This window comes from Pinus tabuliformis, chromosome 8 (genome assembly GCF_031772625.1).
Source record: "Pinus tabuliformis cultivar Carrire ecotype Pingquan chromosome 8, CPIR1, whole genome shotgun sequence".
Lineage (NCBI taxonomy): Eukaryota > Viridiplantae > Streptophyta > Pinopsida > Pinales > Pinaceae > Pinus > Pinus tabuliformis.
The window spans coordinates 504513553-504531497 of NC_142294.1; positions in this window are offsets into that span (position 1 = coordinate 504513553).

Below are 17945 nucleotides of genomic sequence, written 5' to 3' on the forward strand. Positions count from 1 at the left end.
TAGCAGACTCAAACCTCTTCTTCCTTCTTTAATTTCAGGGGAACAATTTGGTTATGTGGAAGGCAGACAAATCCTAAATAACATTATTCAAGCCCACAAGGTAGTCCACATGCTAACCAGCAAGAGGCAGGCTGGTATGATCATGCAATTAGATATTGCCAAAGCATATGACAAGGTGAACTGGATCTATATCAAGAAGGTCCTTACTGCTTTTGGGTTCGATCACAACTGGGTCAGATGGGTTATGGCTCTGGTAACTTCTTCCAGCTTTTCTATTTTGGTGAATGGCTCACCCTCTGAGATCTTCACTCCTTCTAGAGGACTAAGGTAGGGAGACCCTCTCTCTCCCTTTCTCTTTATCATCATGATGGAAGGACTGGGTAGGTCCATTAATCAGGTCAAAGCCTTGGGAAATATTAAGGGCCTTCAATTAATGGATAACGGTCGAACAATGACTCACCAACAATTTGTGGATGACACCATGCTGCAGGGAATTCCCATAGTCAAAGAAGCTTTAGCATACAAACAAATTCTAAATGACTTTGCATTGGCTTCAGGTATGGAAGTTAATCTCTCCAAATAATTTTTTTTTCTTAAATACTAACATTGCAATTCAAAGGAACATCTCTAGGATTCTGGGCTTTCAAAGGGATTCCCTCCCTTCTAAATATTTGGGAATTCCCCTTACAGCCAGACCTTTGCACAAAATTATATGGGAACCGGTGCTCAACAAGATGCAAGACAAATTAAAAAATGGACTATCAGATCGTTGAACCTAGATGGTAGGTTGATTCTGACAAAGGTCGTTCTTCAATCTATATGTGTTTTCTTTTTATCAGCCCTCCCAGCTCCCAAAGGTGTCCTACAACAATTCAGGAATATCCAGAGATATTTCCTTTGGGGCAAGGAGGAAACAAGGAAGAAATGGGCCCTTGTGTCTTGGGATAAAATCTGTAAACCTAAGAGGTACGGGGGTTTGGGCTTAGAAGATCAGGAAATTCTGAGTAAAGTTTTAGGAGCCAATCTCTGGAGGAGATGGGTTAAAGAACCAGAAGCTCAATGGGCTAAGACTTGGAAGGAAAAATATGCAAGCTTGTGGCAAATAAATGATCTTATAAGAATGTCTGGAAACATAAAGGGCTCTTACATCTGGAATAAAGCTTGGGAAAACAGAAACCTAGTACAAAACAACAGTTTCTGGGAAATCAGAGCAGGAGATCTAGCTCTCTTCTGGGAAGACAAATGGAAACAAGAACCAACACTGTTAAAAGAGGACTTTATGAACCTTAAGCAGGAAACAGACTCCCAAGGACTAATCAAAGTTAAATATTTTTGGAATCTTCCTCATAACTCCGAAAAGTGGAGAAACTAGAAAAGCATAGACTGCAGAGATGATAGTGCCATAAAAATAAAAGCAGAGGCAATCATGAGCATGTTAAATCAAAGGAAAATCTTGGTAACGGAGGGGCAGGATCAGTTAAGATGGGGCCTCAATAAAGAAGGAACCTTTAATCTTAAGGAAGCAAAAAGAATTCTCCTAAACCTAGATTCCTGTGTTCTGGAGAAATCCTGGCAACAACTTTGGAGCCACCAAGGGTGGATGAAAATCAAGATTTTCATGTGGTTAGTTCATCACAAGAAAAATTTAACTTGGGATAATATTCGGAAAAGAGGTGTTCTTGGGCCTTCTAGATGTCAGCTATGTGGTGCTCAAGAGGAGACAATGAAGCATATTCTTAACAGTTGCACCTACACCACCTGGTTGTGGGATGCTTTTGCCACCATTTTTCAACAGAAGGAGAATGATAAAGAAAGTATCATTAATACCCTAAACAAGTGGAGAAGAAAATTTTCGGAGAACGAGCTCCTTAATTTGGCCTGGGCCTTTATGCCAAGCTTCATTATCCGGAATGTTTGGAAAGAAAGGAATAGAATAATTTTCGAGGATGAAAAAACTATTCTTCTTTGCCTATTGGATCTGATCTTGAAGCAGATTAAGGAGACAATTAGCACCATTGTTCGCAGTTATCCCAAGAACCCTCCCACATAAAATGAAACAAGAACGCTCAGGCGACTAAGAATGCAAGAAATCATTCCCAATGGACTAAGCAGAAAAGTAAAAGATTTGGAAATGGAAAAGGAGTTCTGGCATCCTCCATTGAAAGGTTATCTGAAAAGAAATATTGATGGGGCTTCAAAATGCAACCCTGGAATAGCTGGTTATGGCGGGGTGTTAAGAGATGAAGAGGGAAACATAATCTTTATTTTTCACTGCCATTTAGGTTAAGCCACCAACAATATGGCTGAATTAATGGCTTTCGAACAATGTCTTGAGCTGTTGAAACTAAATCATAGCTCCAATGTTATTATAGAAGTATACTATGAGATCTCCATAAACACTGTTAAGAGAATCAGTTGCGGAGCAGCGTTAGAGAAGGTCTCAAAGCACTGGAGACTAATTCAAGTGTATCAAAAAATTCAAAATCATCTCTTGAATCTACGAACTGTCAGTTTCAGCCATGTTCAATGAAAATCCAATAAACTAGCAGACATTTTGGCCAACCAAGGAGTACTTAATTCAGATTGCAGAATTGAGATGAAATGGTAGGAGACGCCTCATAGTAGATCAAAAGCTCTCTGCGAGGAACAAGTGGTAGAGAATAGAGATATTTTTAGATATTGGGCTAGAGTGAAAGGCACAAATTGATGATTTCCAAGCTAGTTCGATCTCAGTATTCTGGTTGCCACCTTGATGAAGGGAAAGCTCAGAGCGGTCACTTAACACCCTGGTCTAAGCGAACCAGTTCCCCTTTTCTTTCGGACTGCAACATAGGGGTCTTTTCTCAGTATGCGGTAGTCTCTGATGCAAGTTCTGAGGTGGGCTTGCGTGGGAAGGGAAGTTGGAATTGTCCAGTGGGGGCTTTTCCCCTATTTCCCTTGATGGAATGGAAAACCAAGCACCAAGCGGTTACCAGGTGATTGCTTGGCTTCAGAATGGTAAGTGGTTTCAGATTTTTGGGAGTGATCCCATTAGTCTCCCAACATGTGGCAAGGGAGGGGTTATGAATACCACCCTCCATCGGGTGTTAAAGTTCGGTTAATATGGACATGCGATATTTCATGGTGTTGTTCAATTTAGCAGGAGGAATTGACGGTCAGAGTTGAACATGTTGTTTTGTGGGGCCATGGGTCTTTTCAGGCTTGACGCGTTAGATATGTGGAGAGTCAGTGGAGTTTTAAATTAGGATTTTGAATCATAATGTTCATCCTAAACTATTTTTTTGAGAGAATAGAATTGTATGGTGTAAAGGGAAGGGTCAAATCTATGGCAGATTTTCCTTGGTTTTCTTGAGTCCATGATGGGGTCAGGTTTTTGTACATGCTGTAATTTTTTGTTTGATTTAATAATATAGAAGGATCGACTCTTGCTTCAACAAAAAAAAGATTTTTATGATTGCTAGATTTTTATCATCATGATGTTTATTTTTATGAAATAATATTTATTATAAATTATGTATTGGTGAAATTATATCAAACTTTTACATATGAAATTTCATGAAAAACTACCTACTTTAAAAAAATGCAAAGATATTCTTATAAATTACAAAGTTCAATATGGATGAAACTATGATTGTAAAATTAGGCTAATATGGATTTAGGCTGGTATGATGTATATGTAGTTGACATTGAAATATTTTATTTATAATTCATGTCTCCACATTAAAATGTTAAAATATGCCCCCCCATAATATTTTCCTGTATGTATACATTTAATTATTTTTATTATTAATATTTTGTAAAATATTACATATCAAATCCATATTAAACATTGAAAAAATTACAGATATCCCTCATACATTAAATTAGAAAGAAACTATTAAAGGAATAAGAATTCTCTTAATCTTTCTCACTAAAGAGAAAATATACAGAAATTTTCAATTTAAATTACTTTACTTTTCTCTATATAAATTATCTATTAAATTACGTTATTTGATATGGACACTGAAATATTTTCCTTATGATTGTCAGTAAAATATTTTTTGTTATAAATATAATTTTATTTTAAATATCACATGTAAATGGAACATAGACTGAATTACACATAATGTAATATCAATAATACTATTTCTTGTCACTTGAAAAAATTACAATTCTTCCTTGTAGTAAAAAATAAATTATTTTTTTACTCATTTCATTTCTTCCTCATAATAAAAGCTAAATATTGTTTTTTTACTTTCATCTACTTTATATCTCTATATAAATTTATATAACAATAAGGTGTAAATTGATGGGTTTTTTTTTTTGTGGTTCATGACCACCCTTGGTCACTGGGTGGCCATTACGTCCATGGCTTAGAGACTAGGCCTTTCAGCCATCAACAGACCTGACCCCACTGCTTAGAGTGGCTTAGAGACTAGGCCTTTCAGCCTCCCATGGCTTAGAGCGGCTTAGAGACTAGATTAGAGCGGCTTAGAGACTAGGCCTTTCGGCCTCCCACGGCTTAGAGCGGCTTAGGGACTAGGCCTTTCGGCCATCAACAGGCCTGACCCCACGGCTTAGAGACTAGGCCTTTCGGCCATCAATAGACCTGACCCCAAGAGCTTACGGGAATTGACCCTGTGACCTCCCATCTGGCAAGGCCCTGACTTGATCGATTGAGCTAACTCTTGGGGTTGTGTAAATTGATGTATTGTAATTATGGTCGACATTAATTTCTTTTTTTATTACTATTTTTAATTTGTTAGTTTAAATTATTATTTTTACTATTTTTAAATGTAAATAGTACATGACAACATCTCTCCCATGCTGAGCTATAGAGGGCCTCTCCTCGCAATTAATTTAGATTTAATGTAACTTAAAAAATCTATTTTTATAAAATTTAATTTATTGCTAAAGTTATGAGATTTTCAAGCAATTTAAATTTAATATTTATTGCAACTCTTACCAATTTAAATTAGAAATTTCTCTCCCTAAATATGAGGATAAAGAAATGTAACACGATAAGAATTCATGTGAAGTTACTTATAGTTGGAGATTTCCTTTATTGGAAATTCTCCCTTAAAGAGGCACGTGAATTCTTTTCTAGTAATAAAGATATAACAATTTGATGCTATTTAACTTAAAAAATCTATTTTTATAATATTTAATTTACTGCTAAATTTATGAGATTTTCAAGAAATTTAAATTTAATATTTATTGCAACTCTTACCAATTTAAATTAGAAATTTCTCTCCCTAAAGATGAGGATAAATAAATGTAACATGATAAGGATTTATGTGAAGTTACTTATAGTTGGAGATTTCCTCTATTGGAAATTCTCCCTTAAACAGTCACGTGAATTCTTTTCTAGTAATAAAGATATAACAATTTGATGCTACTTTGGTTCGTTATTTGATATTGTACTGGTTTAAATTTAACTCTTTTTAATAATAAATACCAGTTAAATGATACAAAAATGATAATAAATTAGATTTAAACTTTTGACAAATAACATATTTGATTGTTTCTTAATGAATAACTCTGAAATTATTATTTTTTCCACATACTTATCACGAGATAGTAACTAAAATTCATGTTTTTCACATTTCTCCTAGCTAATCAACAAAAACATACAACAATAGTATAAATGATGAAATAACATAAGTACATATCACTCTCCTTTGTCATCACCCCGATTATCTTCCTTGCTTGGCATGATAACACTATTGTTCTCAAAAATATGTTTTGATCTAGGGTTGTGTCTTAATACGAACCACTAATTTCTATCCAACACATGTGGGTAAAAGAGCACCTGGTTGCAATGCTTTGGGAAAAAATAACTTGCTAACTTCATGCCACACCTTTCTAAAGTTGATAGATATCAGCTCGCTATTGCAATATTCCTTTACATTGTTTCGATTAAAGGTGTCCCATCACTTGCATGTAAAAAAACACATTGGAATGAAGAGAATTCCACTTGAATGATCTCTTATATATTTCCAACATAACATAAAGTCCCATGTATTAGTTTCTGATCACGATGGCTAGCACAACTAGATTGATCGAACTCCACTTCCACTCCACAGTCTTGTCTCATGCATTCATCATCATTATCCTCCGTGAGAAAATGATGTCCATATGCGCACATAGATGGGAACAAATGCACCTATAAAAATTGAAAAAATCACAGTGTCATGTGTCTAATAACCAAAACATAATAAAAAAGAATATATATATATATATCTATATATATATATATATATATATATATATATATATATATATATATATATATATATATATATATCTATATATATATATATATATATATATATATATATATATATATATATATATATATATATATTTGTGTGTGTGTGTGTGTGTGTGTGTGTGTTACAATTCAAAGGTGCAATATGAAGTTAAAACTATACAAAAAGAGAATATAAGTATTGAGTTCTTGCACCAAATCCCTATGTTTAGCGCCATGGAAAATTTTAGGGGCTAATGTTCGCCTAGTGGGATAATTTTCCATGATTTTTCCACAAAAAATATTCGCCAATTTCTAATTTATAAAAGACAATCCACCCAAATTTTAGAATATAAAATTACTTTACCTTAAAAATCGCCAACATTATATAGAGACTATATATAAAATCATTATAAATTTGAATAATTTTACAAATATATCAATAAACATTTTATAGTTTTCAGATTAGGGATTAGTAAGATTCACCAATGTTTTTAAAATTCAGGAAAATTTTCCATCCTTAAAATTTTCCTTGTTTAGCGCATCCTCTTCAGCACGCGGGTAAAGACCAGGTGCACTGTATTTCTCTCTGACTTGATCAACATCTCAACTATTAGGGCATGTCATTGGCATATTTTCATTTAACTGATTAGGAGAAGACATGCTTCTACCATTCAACCACTTGAATTCCTTCTTGTCACTATCCCATTTCCTCCTCTTCTCTTCATACAATGTGCCCCACGGTTGTGTCAGTGCCATATTGTAAAAAATGAATTTGTTGATGGCTTCAATTTCTAAAGTTGCTAATGATCAAATCAAACCAACATATATATATATATATATATATATATATATATATATATTTAGTACATATGAGATCAAAATATGGATTAATATGAAGTCTATTGTGAATAGTTATTGTGTAGTAATTTGACAAATTATAAGCCCGTGCTTACTCTTTCTCATGTGCCTCTTTCCATTTGTTTCAAGAAGCTCCCATTATCTTTTGTCTTCATCCCTTTCATCGTACCAAATATCTGCACCTGGTGTGTTGTTGATCTGTTTGATGTACTCACTAGCATAATAGAAAGACTCATACAATATATACCCCTCTTCCATAGACCCCATGGGTGTTTCCCTTTATCGAACAAAACATTTCCATTTATTCATTTACCTCTCTAAGAAGAACATCCAACGATAAGAAACGACGCCAACTAATTCAACTTAAGATACTAGGTGAATTAGAACATGTACCTGCAAGTCCATGAAACTCATCGGCAACTCCTTCTCAAACATATAAACAATCTTGGCTATCTCTTGATGCCACCATGGAATGCTAGCCATATGAATCTCCTTTGATGTGATCCAATGTACAAATGCATATAGTTTATATATGGCATGTCATAGGTCTTAGGGGAAGTCATGGTTCAAACACCCACACATGAGCATAGGATAATGACACTACAAAATAATTAGTACATTATACAAAAAATAATTTTAAAATATCCCATTACATAAAAATAAAAAAAATTAATAAAATCATGTTTTTGACATACGTACTCTTACAAGGTTCAAATGGTCATGTAATTTCAACCATGATGGATGAAATTCCATAGTGAAGAACCATATAAAGAAGGCACCATCACACTCATTATAACTTCCTTTGCCAAATAAAGATCATCTTTCTTTAAAATCCATGGGACATCACCTTCTTTGAAAGACCAAGAGGGACCAACCTCTCCTCTAGTTTCTTGTCTTGGTCATTGTTTCTTTTTAGTTTTTGAAGAAATAAGATCTCTCCTAATAGCCAATGTGTAGTTTTTCTTTCGATGATACTTGCCTCCATAAAGAAGATGATTTTTTTTAAATATATGTATGGGATCTAGTAAGTGGGCAATCTTAAGATGCTCCCAATATGGGAGCTCATAAAAGACAGATTTCCTTTTCATCCCAATGGGAAATTTCTCAACATAGGTGTCAAATAAATATGGATCATTGAACATAAACTCCCCATTTGAATTGATCATTTAGGCAAACTCCTTCTCCTCCTCTCTCAAAAATTCTCTAATCCATTCAATTGGTTTCATTATTGTAGGTTTTTGGGTTCTGTTGGTTTACCATTGAAAGCAGATGTTGCTCTTCTGTAAGGTGTTCTTCTGGGATGAATACCCTGGAGCATTCATACACTGGATTTCATAGGTGGTTAGACCATATAGCCTTCAAAGAAGTTCCACAACATTTAAATCCATGATACCATTTTGTTATAAGACCTACAAAATTATTGTATATAGGCTGACACATTAGCAACCATGAAGATCCGAACAATTGCAATGAATTAAATTAATATGTGAAACAATATTGTTACTAAACAAATCAATAAGAATATAATTTACCAGAGAAAACTCCTAATCCTGGATAATTATGTATGGTGTAAGCACATATGCCATATAATGTAAAACTACTCTCTGTTGTGATGGGTCTCAATACATCATACACATGTATCCCTTCCCATAATTACTTCAATTCATCTACCAATGGTTGTAAGTAGACATCCATATTATTCACTTGTTTTCTACCAAGGACTATGAGAGCCAACATAAGATGTTCATTCTTCATGAACAATGATGGGGGAATATGGTTATTGATCACTACTATAGGCCAAACATAATAGTTGGTGATTTGGAGGGAAATGGGTTGACACCATCCATGGCTATGCTGAGTCGTAGACTTCGTACTTCATCCTTGAAATTTTTTAGGCCATGTATCATTTATATACTTTATGGATATTTAATTTGTCACGATTCGTATAACTCCTGACTCACTTCTATGTGAGGCATGTCATCGCTACAACATAGCTAATTATTTGCAATGAAAGAGAATTTGAAGCCTTGGGATTATAGGCATGAGCCTCAATATCTTATGAGGAGGACTATGTGATTTACCTGTTTTTTCTGAATTATGGTACTTGTGATGGCCACATTTCAGACATATCTCTTTGTCTGCATATTCTCCTCTATATAGAAGACAATCATTTGGACATGCATGATATTATATGTACTCAACACCCAACAATTTCAACATCTAATTTGCCTCTTCGTAGCTACCCGACAAGACATTATCACTTGGAAGAACCTTATATTTGAATATCTTTCAATTGGTGGGGAATATAATTGTACAATGTCAATATTTAACGTTCATAAAATCGATCGTTTTTAAATTTGATTATGTGACAAAATATTTAGAATTTTCATTAATAATATTAGATAATATGTTTCAAACAATATATTAATTCATATATGTTTAATTTTCTACAGGGAGAAATAATGAGGGAAAAGATAAATTTCCTTCTATGAAAATAAAAATATAAAACATGTAAATGACAATGAGTTGGTCCTTAACTCATCTTGATTGGTGTTGGAGGTTAATGAAAGAGATTTTTTCCAGAATTATGAGGGATCTAGTGGAACGAACGTTTAGACGTACTTTCCACTTACAATACAAAAACAAATCCAATGATTCTATGAATGAAATTGTATCTAAACTACAAGATGCGCTTGTGGAGCAATGATCAATGAGAGATGTCAGACTTGAAATAACAAAAACATACAACAACAAAAAAGAATCATTCAAAAGGTAATATTCCTAATTGTATAAAATGATTTTCTATAATTATATGTATATATTACTACAAACCATTAATTTATTAATATCAATTTTGTTATATTTATTTTTCATATATAATTATAAAAATAGTTGACTACCTTTTTCAAGAAGATCATGAAAATCCCAAATGATCAATGTGCTGATATGAAAAACATGCTAGTAACAATGTCCAAAAAATTGTATAAAGATATCATCAAAGAAATGGACATAATTGCATCATAGGAGGAGCCATCTCAACAACAACGTGCTTCAAATGTATGTAATCATGATTGAATTTGTACATATAAAAAAATAATTTAGCATTAAATATTAATTTTCAAGTATTTTCTTGCAAAAAAGAAAATAAGATAGAACTCATCCAATACATAAAACAGGATGACAAGGAAGAAAAGGGTTGATTTCAAAGTTTATGAGTATTTGTCAATATTTCTTTATAACAAATCAAGGTTTCATTTTTGTATATTTTAAGTTGTTTTACAACAACCATCCTTGAATGTCTTCAAATAGGTGTTAACATACAAAGAAGAGCCATCGAAAGAATTGATTAACATTGGGTTCAATAAGGGTTGTGAGTATATGTTGCATATCAAAAATTAATTGTAGAAGTTGTAAGTATCTATTTTGTTTTATTTATCTAAGTTTATAATTAATAGAACAAACAAATCCTTTATATTAAATTTATGATTTATAGTGGGGTTTAAAACATGCAGGAAATAAAATATGGAACTACGCTAACAAAAGACTTGTTGCAACAAGGCATGAGACTTGGTTTTGAAACCATGTGCATAGTTTATGAGCCACTTATTTCCATGGTACATTGCTATTCAATTTACATTGATGTATATTATTTATTTCAATTTTCATTATTCTCACCAGTGTAGATACACTCATTACACTTTATTTTTATGTTTGCAGATGGAACATGAGAAAGAAGAGGAAAACAATCGATGCAATAAAAAAAACATTTGTTCATATAACCCAAGTCATGGAATTAACTCGATCATTGATAATAAATCTAGTGAATAATGATGATCTATTTGGATATCAATGCAAGTTGTATTTTTTGAAATAATTTCCTGTGAAAATAAAACATTTTGTTTAATGTAATGGACATAGTGTCCCAATTAAAATATAAGGGGTTGCCAATAACAAACCCATTTTGTATGACAAAGAGACTCTTATTGATATATAATAAAATACATTTTAAATAATTCTATTGTGTTATCCAATGTCGTTGCGAAATCTTACACCAATGATTAAATATTATAATGAAGAGATGTGAAATTTGATAATATAAAAAAATAATCCAAACATCATATATAAATGTATTAATCAAATTTAAATTTATCTGAATACTGTTATAAGATATATGTCAATTTTTCAATGAATAACGAATTAAAAAAATTACAATAATTGCACTATCACAAGTTGATGTTTCCCACGAAAATAAAATATCATTTAAAAAACTGGTGCGTCTATAACATACAAAAGTATCGGTGCATTGTGTCATATAAAAGCATCGTGACGAAATCGTTTTGCATGTCCAGTGCCTTTTAAGAAAACGAGAGCACTAGTGAATTTATAACTTCAAACACCAACCTTATTTGAGATTAACACCCCGGTGCATTGTAATTCTTCATGCACCATTGCTTTCATATAACTAACTCGTCGATCCTACAAAATATTATTTCTGGCTCGGTCCTTTATGAAAACTAACAACACTGGTCCTTTTGTATAACTAACGCATCGTGTCCTTTGTGATAATGATACATATTGGTGTTGCAAGTTTAAAAAAATCACCAACACAACAATTATTTTTTGTGTTCCCTGGTGTGATTGTAGAAATTTTGAATAATTTAACACATATTCAATGGAGATTATCCTGATCATGTACTATTGCGGAATACATACAGAATACATAAGCTCCTCTACGTTGATCATCAATATAGCAGCATCAATAACAATAAAACATCAAGAGCATTCACACATTAACACAATATGTTACCCGGGGAAAGCTTACAGCTGAAAACCCCACACTATCTGTATATTAATGATTGAGAACATGTAACATTACAAATTACAATGCTTATCACAAGCAATCCAGTACCAGCTCCACCTGTTACACACAATACAGCTCAGATCTGATCTCGAAATCTATTCCACTGCTTGCCTGCCTCCAGTGCTCAATACCTGCTCAAGAATCAACGAGAATGGATTAACCAAACTCGTATTTACCTCCAAAGAATCACTTACACTGGGAAAGATGTGAGCAGAAGCTATAATACAGGGCATATACTAGGCAATACTCATTGGCATACTCAATCCCTTGATTGTGCAAATCCTCATGCACAACTATATTCACAACTGATAGCAATCTGATCCTCTAACACCTGTCCCTGCTGAACTGAACATGCACTGACATGCAACTGAGCTAACTGATGTATTCTATAGTTGCATTATGAGTTAATAATTAGTTTAACAACTCATCATTAGTATATTTGTAGTTAGACTAATTACAACTAGTTTAACCAAGTCAAACTGAACACAGCTCCATCAACTCCACAATCATCTCCACCAAACTCAACTGATTGAGTTCTAACTGAAGTCATGCATGCAACAACTCAACTGACCCACAAAGAAAGCGTACTTACTTCTAACAGCTGCATGTGCCACATCTGTAGCTCAAACTGAAGTGCTCCAAGAGAATAAGATCAAGTTTATAGTCCAAATATTACTATGAGACAATAATATTTGACTTTTCTATTTTTGACAGCCAGTCTAAAAATAGACTTTGATCACTCCTGCTGTGATCACTCCTACTGCGATCATCCCTGCTGTGGTCACTCCTGCTGTGATCATCCCTACTGTGATCATCCCTGCTGTGATCCAAAAATAGAACTTGCGCCATAATTTTCCTCCGGGCCCACTTAGTGAAGGCGACTCTTTTCACTAAGCTCCATCATCTTGTTGCAATCTCAAAACTCCCTATCGACAAGATATGGATTATCAGCAACCCCTATCCTACCTCGGTGGTATTCGAATTTTCTCCTGGTGAGAGCCTTTGTCAGAATATCAGCATCCTAATCCTCCATTGGAATGTACGAAAGTAGCATGATCCTCCGCTACACACAATCTCTGATATGATGGTACTTGATGTCAATATGCTTAGATCTATCATGAAATACAAGATTAGCTGAGAGTTTAATGCAACTCTGGTTATCACAGTAAATCACAGTAGGATCCAAATGAGAAATAAATAAACCAACTAGGATCTTCCTCATCCATATAGCCTCGCATGCAGCCAAACTTGCTGCCATATACTCAGCCTCTGCTGAACTGAGTGCCACAGATCTCTGCTTCCTCCTGTACCAAGAAAATGATGTCGATCCAATACTGAAGACCCCTCCTAATGTGCTCTTTCTGTCCGTTGGGCTCCCTGCCCAATCTGCATCTGTGAAGCCACATAGCTTCACCTCATCCTCCTGTCTGTACCACAAACCATATCCCGATGTGCCTCTCAAATAACGCAATACATGCTTGCCCGCCTTCCAGAAGAGCTTGGTAGGCTTAACCATAGCTTGTGAAAGATGGTTAACTGCATAGCATATATCAGATCGTGTATTGACCAAATATATCAGCGACCCCACCAACTATTGATAAACAGTGGCATCCACTTCTTCTCCCGAAGTGGCATCCTCCTTCCTCCAACCTCCAGGAAGAGGAGTATCAACAGGCTTGCAGCCATGCATGTTGAACTTCTCTAGTATCTCCCGAGCATACTTGCCCTAAGAAACAAATAGTCCACCATTACGCTGCCATATTTCCAATCCTAGGAAATAGTGAAGGAGGCCCAAGTCCTTCATCTCAAACTCCTTAGCAAGATCATCCTTGCATGAAAGTATCAACAGCTCATCACTCGTTAGAATCAAATCATCAACATACAGTACAATGATAAGAAACATACCCTCCACCACAATCTGGTATAGGTTAGGATCCGCCTCGCTCTTGGAGAATCCAAGTCCTGTGAAATAGCTGTCTATTCGTGTGTACCAAGCTTGTGTTGCTTGCTTCAACCCATACAGCGCTCTCTTGAGCCTGCACACATGCGACTCGCTACTGAAGACCTCAAAGCCTTCGGGCTACTCAATGTACACCTCGTCCTCAATGAATCCATTGAGGAATACAGTCTTCACATCCATCTTATGAATGTGCCATCCCATCTGCACTGAGAGAGCAAGAATCGTCCGTATGGAAGAATACCTTGCAACAGGTGCAAAGGTCTCCTCATAATCGATCCCCTCTATTTGTGAAAAGCCTCGGGCAACAAATCTTGCCTTGTACTTCTCCACACTCCTGTCAGCTGCCTGCTTAACTTTGTAGATCCATCTCGAAACCACCACTAATTTCCCTTCCGGTCTAGGAACAATCTCCCATGCACTGTTTCTGACAATAGAATCATACTCTTCCACCATGGCATCTACCCATGTGGGATCCTCCACAGCTTCCTCGAAAGAGGATGGCTTAGTCACACACACTTTCTCATAAGATCCATGTATCCAGTGTACCGATCAGGTGACTGTCTCTGCCTTTGTTGGTAGGTGGTCCTACAACTTTCTCTGCATCTTGAGCCAGTCGTTCAGCTTCTGTCAAGCGCTTTCGCCCTCTGATGGTTGGCGCGGCATGAGTGTTATCTTCCACTCCATGAACCTCGTCCTGTGGCTGATCCACGTCCTGAAGCTCATCCTTAGGAACTAATAGCTCCTCATCTGCATGCAAGTGTAGCTCCCTCTCAAGCGAACACTTCATGGCTTTCTCCTACTGAAATTTTATATCTCGTCGCACAACAGTTTTACCACTGTCTGGAAAATACACACGATAGTTGTGGGGCGTATCAGTGTACCCTACAAATATCCCAAACTTTGCAGTCGGCTCCAAATTATTCTTAGCATCCTTCGTCACATGCATGTAAACGTTAGCACCAAAAATCCTCAAATGAGAAAGATCAGGCTTCTTACCAGAATAAGCCTCCTCGGGTGTACTCATGCCAAGTATCCTATGAGGACAATGGTTCTGCACATAAACTGTTGTATTGCATGCTTCTGCCCACAAGTGAAGGGGTAGGCCCTGATCATGCAACATTTCCTGTGCAGCACCCACAATCGTTCTGTTCTTCCACTCAGCTGTCCCGTTCTGCAGTGGTTTATGGGGAGCTATGAGCTCTCTTCGAATCCCTTCTGCCTTGCAGAAATCCTTGAACTCATCCGAGATGTATTCACCACCATTATTTCTCCTAAGAGCCTTCACCTTCTTCCCCGACTCCTTCTCGACCAGTGCTTTGAATTCAGAGAACTTTGAATATGTCTCGCTCTTCTTCTGCATGAAGAAGATCCAACACTTACGAGAGAAATCATCAACAAAAATCACTTAATACCTGTGTTTTGCTGTCGAAGCAACTGAGAAAGGTCCACACACGTCTGTGTGAATTCTCTCAAGGGTTTTCGTGGCGTGACTATCCTTCTCGTGAAAGGTGGCTTTCAAAAACTTCCCCAAATTACACCCCTTGCACTGATCTGACTGCGCAAGAGTGCCTTTAGGAATCCCTGTAGTGATTGTTGGAAATAATACTGGGGGGGGGGGGTGAATCAGTATTATCAGATCAATAAAACTTTTTCATTTCCATACTTAGATACATATACGCTACTTCATTCAAGGTAACCAGCATGTATACGCAGCTGTGTCTAAAGCAACTAGCGTATATCCAAAATACTTATGATTTAGTTAATCCATTAAATGTTGATCTTTAGTTAGTGCATCAGAACTTCATTAACCATATGAACAGTAAGCAGGTGCAGTAAAAATAGAACAGATCATCACACACAAGAAGCACACATGGACACCATGATATAAGGTGGAAACCCAATGTGGGTGAAAACCACCTGTTGCAACTCGTTTCTATCTTCCTTTATTAAGAAAATTCTTTTACAATGTACTGGTGCAGTCCTTTACCAGCACGCAGGCTACAACCTGCAGAAGGCTACAACCTTCTCTCGTTCTCTAGACTCTCCTGGAAGGGAGCTCCAACCCCCTTTGCTCTTGTACTAGCTAAGATACTAGTACGTAGGCACCGGCCTACAATCTTCTCTCCTCCAGGTACCACGTTTCATAAATTTTCAGACTGGATACTCCTGAAGCACAACACATAATCTGAAGGCCACGTTTCATCAAATTTTCATACTAGACCCATAACTATCATTGAAGCTCAAAACAATCACTACTAGCATCATCAAACTCTGAATCACTGAAACCCTGTTAACAACACCGTCACCAGAACACAGAGCAGACACAGAACTCTGTAATAACAATCAGACCCAACTGCAACTTCAAATATCATACTTTACAATGTATACGCTACTACGATGAATCAAACCCACGTATATACGCGCTTATTCAAAGGCCAACCCGCGTACAGATCTAAAAATATTTTCTTATAACTTTGCAGTTGTACCAGACATCAGTCATACTCATAACATTTATAGAACATTACTTGCGTTAGTATGCAGATCTAGAATAAGCATAATCAACCATATAAAGATAGTTCATTTCAAACCATTTGATCCCGATCTATCCTTAGATCTTGTTCTCCATCAACCGGTGAGATCCCTCCTTAGCTCAGATCAAGCAATGCATCATCAACCCATAACCTGTATACTGGATCTCATCCTTCCTTAGATATTCAAGACTTTTGGATACCCTTGCCTAATGATCTTCTTCTCCTTTTATAGTCTTAGGCCTTGCTCAATACCACGGTCCAAAACCATAATAAATCAATACTAAGAGCCCAATACTTGGGATCAACACACTTGTCGAGATACCATGGTCCAAAACCATAGGTTCAAATACCAAGGACTAACTACCATGGACCAAAAGTAAGTTTTCCGACATGTACGCGCTTTTCCGTGCATAAAACTGCGTGTATACCCTACTTGGTATATAGAGAACCTACGTATATGCGACTTGGTATATAGTGAAGCTGCTTGTATACCCTACTTGGTATATAGCGAACCTGTGTATACGCGACTTGGTATATAGTGAACCTGCGTGTATACCCTACTTGGTATATAGTGAACCTGCGTATATACCCTTCTTTCTTCCTTCTTTGTAGTCTAATCATCAATTCTTTGCTACTGACCTGCTGCACTATAATCTGTCATCTGTGTGATTTGCCATCAAGGACAACACTTGTCTCATAATGCCAACAATCTCCCCCTTTGGACTTGATGGCAAAGCTAACTTGTCACACTTAGAACTATCATTTGATTCCTTTGAGCTGTCCTCCATCAGTCACATCTAATATCTCTTCTGAAGATTCATCCAGTTATACATAAGTAAGATGTTCTTCTATGAGAGGGTTGCCATCAAGTACAACACATGCATCATAATGCCAACAATCTCCCCCTTTGGACTTGATGGCAACAACACCAAATCACTCTCCCCCTTTGACATCAAGGGCAAAGGGTGGACCAAGATATTCTCTTTCCTTGATAAACATTCTGCTGTCCATACTCCCCCTGAGTACCTGCTGAAATCTCCAAATGTGCTCCCCCTTTGTATATGCCAAAGTGTACCAATCTGTCCATGCTCCCTCTGAGTACATGCCAAGTCTCTGTACTGTTGAAGTTAGCTGTTCATGCTCCCCCTGACTATAAGCAAGGTCTGCAAAAAGATGTTCTACAAGAAAGAACACGACTCTATACATCATAAGTGACCTTCCTAGCACCAAAGACTCATACATACATCCTTCACCCAACCAAGTGGGGATCAACCTCCCAACTAGGTGGGGATCAACCTCCCAACTAGGTGGGGATACATCATAAGTTTACATATGACAACCAATTACATTACATCTTCATCCCAGGCATAGTGGGGAAACCAATATAGGTCGTTACATGACCTTGACACCATGAAAGAGATACCACAAAAGAGATATATGACATAGAGATGAAATATCAAGACTATGCAAATCATCAATAACTACTATCAGCAGCATCTGTCA